This window comes from Pteropus alecto, unplaced genomic scaffold (assembly GCF_000325575.1).
Source record: "Pteropus alecto unplaced genomic scaffold, ASM32557v1 scaffold72, whole genome shotgun sequence".
In the NCBI taxonomy this organism is placed as follows: Eukaryota; Metazoa; Chordata; class Mammalia; order Chiroptera; family Pteropodidae; genus Pteropus; species Pteropus alecto.
This window is the reverse complement of record NW_006436811.1, coordinates 15,718,346-15,725,144: the sequence shown is the minus strand read 5'-3', so window position 1 is coordinate 15,725,144 and position 6,799 is coordinate 15,718,346. Positions and strand designations below refer to the sequence as shown.

General features: G+C 30.7%; 1 pseudogene; it reads left to right on the top strand.

The window, feature by feature from the left end:
• The first annotated feature begins 103 nt into the window (after positions 1 to 103).
• Positions 104 to 222, top strand: LOC112481498 (annotated as a pseudogene).
• The last annotated feature ends 6,577 nt before the right edge of the window (positions 223 to 6,799 follow it).

Here is a 6,799-nt window from a genome sequence, read left to right as displayed (position 1 = left end):
ATATATATATATATATATTTATCAATTACCTCTGCCCCTATATCTCCAACCTCCTTTTCTCTATTGCCTTCTTCCATGCAGCATTTAAATGCGTTCAAGTCTAGTCTAAGGCCATGCTACCCTGAACAAACCCAATCCCGTCTAATTTTGGGAGCTAAACAGGGTTGGACCTGGTTAGTATTTGGATGGGAGACCACCTAGGAAGATCAGGTGCTGTGGGTGTAAAAAATAAAAAAAAATTAAAAACATAAATAAAGAAAAAAAATAAGGATTGTAAGCTGACAAGGTCCTTGTGATCTGTCAAGTCAACCAAGGTTGCCTCCCTAAAAAATAAAAATAAAATAAAATAAAAATAAATGTGTTCAAGTCTACCTACCTTGGAACGACTCAAGGAAAATAATCTGACTGACCATATATTCCTCTAGATTCATGCTTTCCTTTGGCTATGCCACATATCTCTTCTCTACAGCATTAGTGACCCTCTTGAAAATAATTTTGCTCTGTTATCATAATTCACCCAATATACTCCTCAACACACCAAATCTAGTTTAATCGCCTTAATTTCTCCAATAACCATTAGAAAATAATAACAGCACAGAATTTTCTTTTAATTGCAAAAAACACTTTATAATTCTTACTACATATTTGGAATCTCATCTGGAAGTATTAGCTACTCTCTTCCTTGAAATATCATTTTCTTTTAGATTCTACTCTATTGCTCTCATCTGTAATTTACTGCCTTTCTGTTTACATGTACAACTTAACCTTTTTCAATTTTTTTATTTCTTCACATTTATTTTAAAATTGATGCTCATTCTGAGTCCTATTTACATATCTTTACTGAGAAATATCCTCAATTCCATGTATTCATTTTCCATTTATAAAAAATACTCTTGCATATTGACTTCAATTATTTTTGTGGCCAAATTTAACCATTTTTATGTTGATAAATGTTCTCTACACCCACCAATATATGTTTAGAATGTGTCTGTGAGGGGGGATAGATATAGGGAAGGAAAAATGCTTGATGGTTGCTTGGAATCTGTAAAAGTTTAATATATACATGGCATTAGTATTATTTCAGTTTTTTAATGTTTATGTTGTAAAAAAAAACATAAAAAATACATAATTATTTTCTTTCCTTCTTCACAGTCCCTACATTAAGATACATCTTCAAGTTGCTAATAAATAATATCTATGTGCATATCCCTATTTACATCATGATAAAGGAGAAAATATGAGGATGCACTTCATGTTTATACTCAGCCACATACTAGATGTGTGACCTTGGTTAAGTCATTTAATCTTGCTGGATTTCTTTTTAAAAGTAGGACTAAGGACCAAATGTTCCCTGAGGTAGTTTCAAGCTTATAAATATTTTGAATAACTGATCTTCACCATTTCTACATGTGTTTTCTAAGCACAGAGCTCTTGTTTACTTAATAGCTCTTCATATTTACATCAGCACCGCAGCGGTGCTTAAGAGCTTCTAAGAGCTGACAAAGAAACATGTGGATGCAAGTCCCAGAGTCCATTAACTTCAAATGAGTAGGTTTACTCTCAGCTGAAAGTTTGTGCTCAGACATTTCATCATCTCCCCCTTTACTGTCAACTGCCAGGATGCTTTGTGGTCATTTGCATAATTTAAACTGCTGTCTCTGACAATCCAAATGTTGTTTTACTTCATCTCTTGACTCTAATGTATAAACAAGCATATCTTTTAAGATTAGACCCAAATTAATTATAGTCTAACTCAATCAAAAGTAGGCTAACTTTTAGTATTGCTTTTGAATTAATTATTTTAGAGAAAACAAAAGGAATAAAGAAAACCTAACTTCTTGAGCACACATGCCCTACCTTTTCTTGAAATATATAGTCAATATTGCTTAATTAAATTTACTTTCAGGATCTTCATCTCTACTTCAGATATAGCAATAATGTAAGGAGTGTTATGCTCCTAGTTTGCTTTGGGTCATCTTTAAAATATACTTTAAAATAAATTTTAAGATCCAAATGAATTAAGAAAAAGCGCATATCAAAGGTACATCTGTGCTGTGCATTGGAGTAATTTACCTGAAAGCAGGTCACCTTGCCCCAAAAGGCAGGATAAATCACCAGCAAGTCTAATTTAATTCTTGTTTTTCTCAATCTCACTTCTTTTTCTTCTATAGTCTGACTCTATTTCTGGAATCCATTAAATGTTTTATATGTCATTTACTAGTGCCTGCTTCATTTCATATAATCTACATTAACCCAACTCTACTTGACAATTGAGCTTCTAAGAGAAAGCTCAGTTCATCATTAAAAAGCTGACCCAAAGGAATGGGTAAAAAGGCTTTTACATAATAAAACACTGAGCTCTGGCAATCACAACTTTTATTAACTGGCATACCCTAAAGAGCCTAAGCAAACATGAATGAGGAATTGATTTCCTTGGGTAATATTCCTAGATGCCCTAAGTAAAATTCTGTACTGAATAGTTGTCAGAAAAGACAGAAATAAACTTTTAATGTCTTACATTCTCTCTCTTTTTTTTTTTTACTTCTAAAAAATGTATAGGGATTAGGATGATAACTTTGCATGTAAATACTAAATTATAAATGATGATTTGCAAATAAATTTGAGTTTGTCTAAGTCTAGATTTAAAAGGATTTGTGAAGTCAGTTTATTTTTTTCTTTTAAAATTTTCTCATCAAGTTAAGACTTCAGAGTACAAGAGGCTTCTCATGTGTTTCTATTTGACCTTAGGCTTAACTCTATGATAGTAATTATAGCATAGCACTATAATATGCTGTTTATTTTGTAGTTTTTGAGAGGAGGAATGCAGTTGTACCAGTTTCTGTATTCTGAATGCTTTGTCTTATTCAGTTTATTTTGAGACTGAGAGAAAGAAAAAGCTTTTAAAATATTTCCTTAGTATATGAATATTTGCTTACATTTTACAATTTATCAAACATGTTTGCATACATTATACCACCATATGCTTAGAAAATTTTGACATTTTGAAATTCATCCCCCTCAGAAAATAGAAAACATATAGAAAATTTGAGTAGTCAGTTATATGTGCCTATATATAGTCATACAGGAATTTTGCAATAAATTTTAATAGGTAAGAGAAAATTAATTTATCATTTACCAAGAGATTTCTCAAGGATTTGAAGAAAACAAAGAAGCCCACAATTAAGTTAATCTAGCATCAAATATATTCAACTTCCAAAGTTCATTATAGATTTTGCTATTGAGGAAATAAAGTCACTACTTTTTTATCAGAAAAAGTAGCATTCATAAAAGTCACATAGTAGAGTGAAGATTAAAATCTATATAAGATTGTACATATCTCCATTGAATTTCTAAACTTTCATTGGTTAAAAAGTTAAAAATAAGTTTGATGAAGGCCTTGCAGATAACAATTCAGCAAAAAATATACTAATCTCATTACCTGTGTAGTTACAAATGGCTTGTTATTTTTAGATAACTTTGGAAGATAAATTGTAAATAATTTAATTTACACAAACATGTAATATTAGTTTTGAGTTGTAGAAAACAGTTGACCCTTGAAAAACGCAAGCTTGAACAATGCTGGTCCAGTTATACACAAATATTTTTCAATAAATATAGAGTTGGCTCACTGTAGCCCCAGGTGTTTTGCACCTACAGATCCAACCAAGGATTGGATTAAACAAACCGAGAATCCAAAATAGTATTTCTACATATGGTTGTGAATCCACAGGTACAGAAGGCTGACTACATTGATCTATGTCATTATATATAAGAGACTTGAACATCTGCTAATTGCGGCATGCATGGTGATCCTTGAACCAATCCCCTACAAATACTAATGAACAACTGTTAAGTTTTGGGAGAGTCAAAAGTTACACACAGATTTTTGACTGCATGGTGAGGGGTGGTACCCCTAACCTCCATGTTGTTCACAGACCAACTTAATTAAAATTAAATTGCTCTAAATATAATTATTCCAAATATAGTAAATTTTGTAGTTCTGAACAATATGTTGTTAAGAAAAAGTAGAATTTTAGGTTATAAATGACCTTTTCTTTGCAAATAAGTAATGCAAGTACTTGTGGATATAAACAGAATAATTCTCAAGAATCCGGAAAATTTAATAGTAGATACCCTAATGAAGATACTGATAAATATTAAATTTTCGTATTATTATTAGTCATATTTATAGATGGCCTGTTCTCAAATGGTTGAAAAATCTGAAAAAAAAAAACATCAAAAATATACAGAAATAGAAATAAGTATTTTATAGAAACATACATGTAAGTTTTGAGTAGGTAAATTAATAGTTCATAGAAAACTATCTTATGAGCACTGCTTGTACAATAATTGTCTTCTACTTCGTGATATCATTGTTTACTGACTCATTAGAAATAATTACTGAATATTAATTCAAATTATTTGAACATTAATAAAAATCATATGCATTAAAATTTATGAAAGAAATATTCAGCTAAAATTGTTTTTGAGTTTCAAAATAAATAAGAGCTTCAGGTACTTCCTAAGTGAATACATTAAGTCATTTTATTTCTTAATAACACAAATCTTCCTATGGCATATAAATAATTATAGACTATATTTCAAAGATATATACAGTTGGTTCCATTTTCAGGTGGGTCTGAGAAAAGTAAAGAAATTTTCCATTAAGAGTGGGTGTGGTAGGTTTTCCTGCAATTTTGTTAACTTTGCAGAGCTTACTACTTCATCTAATAGTACCAGTAGTTCATAAATAATCCACAAGTGGTTACCTGCCAAGTAAGCTTTTTATCAGTTTTCAAACTGATTGGCATGACTCATGATAAAAGACTCTCTGCAAAAGTAATGCTTAGATGGAATTATTTTATTGATTGATTTTCAGCCGTTCTTTTCAGTTTATTTTTTCTAGATGCGCTCTTTTTAGAGCTAAAAAACTAAAATACAACTTCATAGAAGAATTAAAAAGAAGCATATTGAAGGATTTAGTGAACTAAACGAACTTTCCTCATAAAGAAAATAAGCCCTACTCCTTAAAAATATAAAATGATAGGATTAGAAAATAGCTTATGTTTATTAGAGGTCACAACTGGGGGAGGCATGAATAAAAAACATAAATTACAATTTTATTCATTAATCCAGACTGAACAGGATGCTTTCAGATTTTAATACTTCTTTCTTAAAAATACTTGAACTGTTTGTATATTGCATAAGAATAAAAAAAAATATTGTGTATGTTAGTATTATTGCGTATTTAACATTTTCTCAGGCCGAGATACAATTTATTTTCTTTTCTTTTCTTTTTCTTTTTCTTTTCCTTTTTTCTTTTCTTTTCTTTTCTTTTTTCTTTTCCTTCCCTTTCCTCTCTTTATTGGAATTTTAATATTTTACTTCCTTATTTTTTCCTACCATCAGATGTTTTTCTTTGTAATAATAACAAAGAAGATAAGTTATTTTGTAGTCCATGACTGAAACTTTGAGCTATGTATAAAAATGTGCTATTGTACTTTTTCACATTTATGTCCATAGGTCAATATCCATGTTCTACTATTGTTCCTCATATAAAAACAACTGGACATAAATAGAGAATGACTAAAAGCTAGATAAATATAAAAGTTTTATATTATGTATATGATATGAGTAAATTTAAGGATTCTAGAACATTTTAATAGACATCTCTTAAAAGGTCATGGAGGGGAATTAGTTCATTAAAATGATGCCATTGATTAGGTAAATGTTCTGCAATTCAATCTATATAATACTTACATCATTCAACAGTAACCCAGGATTTTCCAAGCTCTGTGATAAATAACTTGGCATATCAAATAAACAGAAAGAGCCAAACTAGTTTGATTATAATGGTCAGTTAGAAGGAGCTTTCTTAAGATATTCATATTTCTACACTTTCTCTTGACAGAGAGTCAGCAAATGTTTTCTGTAAAGTGCCAGATAAGAAATATTTTCTACACTGTTGGCCATATGAACTCTTTCACAAGTACTGTATACTGCTATTGTAATAGAAAAGCAGCCACAGGCATTAAGGAAGACAGGTGCAGTTGTGTTTCAATAAAACTTTATCTACAAATACAGGTCGTGGTCTGGATTTAACTGGAGAGCTTTAGATTGCCAATCCTGTTCCAGACCAACTGAATCAGTCTAGGGGCCCTTTGAATAAAGATTTTTAATAAGCAACATGGGTAATTCTCACGATCAGACATATTTGGGAAATATCAGGATAAAGTATATACACTGAATATGGCATATGTCTTTAAATAGGCCTCTGTTTATGCAAAGGAATTAGTCAAATATACTTCTAAATGTTATACAATATGAAGATATTATGTTTGCAGATGTGAAATCCAGTTACAAAGACTCTGAAGAGATTGAGTGGATCAGTAAGAGAATGCTGTACTATCTTGGGACATGCAAATCTTTAACGTTTTGTTTATTTGGATAGAACATAAAGCACTTGATATCATCAAAAAGGCAGTAATGGACAGAAAGGTGTTTCACAAGCACTGTATATTTTATTTCATGTGCATTAGTTCCTTTAACAGTATTCAGGAGTATAATCAAGCTTGAGAATCACTCTAAATTTCTGGTTTCCCCTGAAAAACCTAAAGTATTTAGCATCCTATGTGGTGCATTTTCAAAAAGCAAACTTACATGATGCTAAATAGTTCATTCTACTTTTAACAAAGGTGTGTTTTCTCTGATTTGTTCAATCCCTACTTCACATACTTAACTCATTTGGGTTACCTGAACGTCCTGGTACATGTTTAATTTTAGTAACCTGCTTTACAGT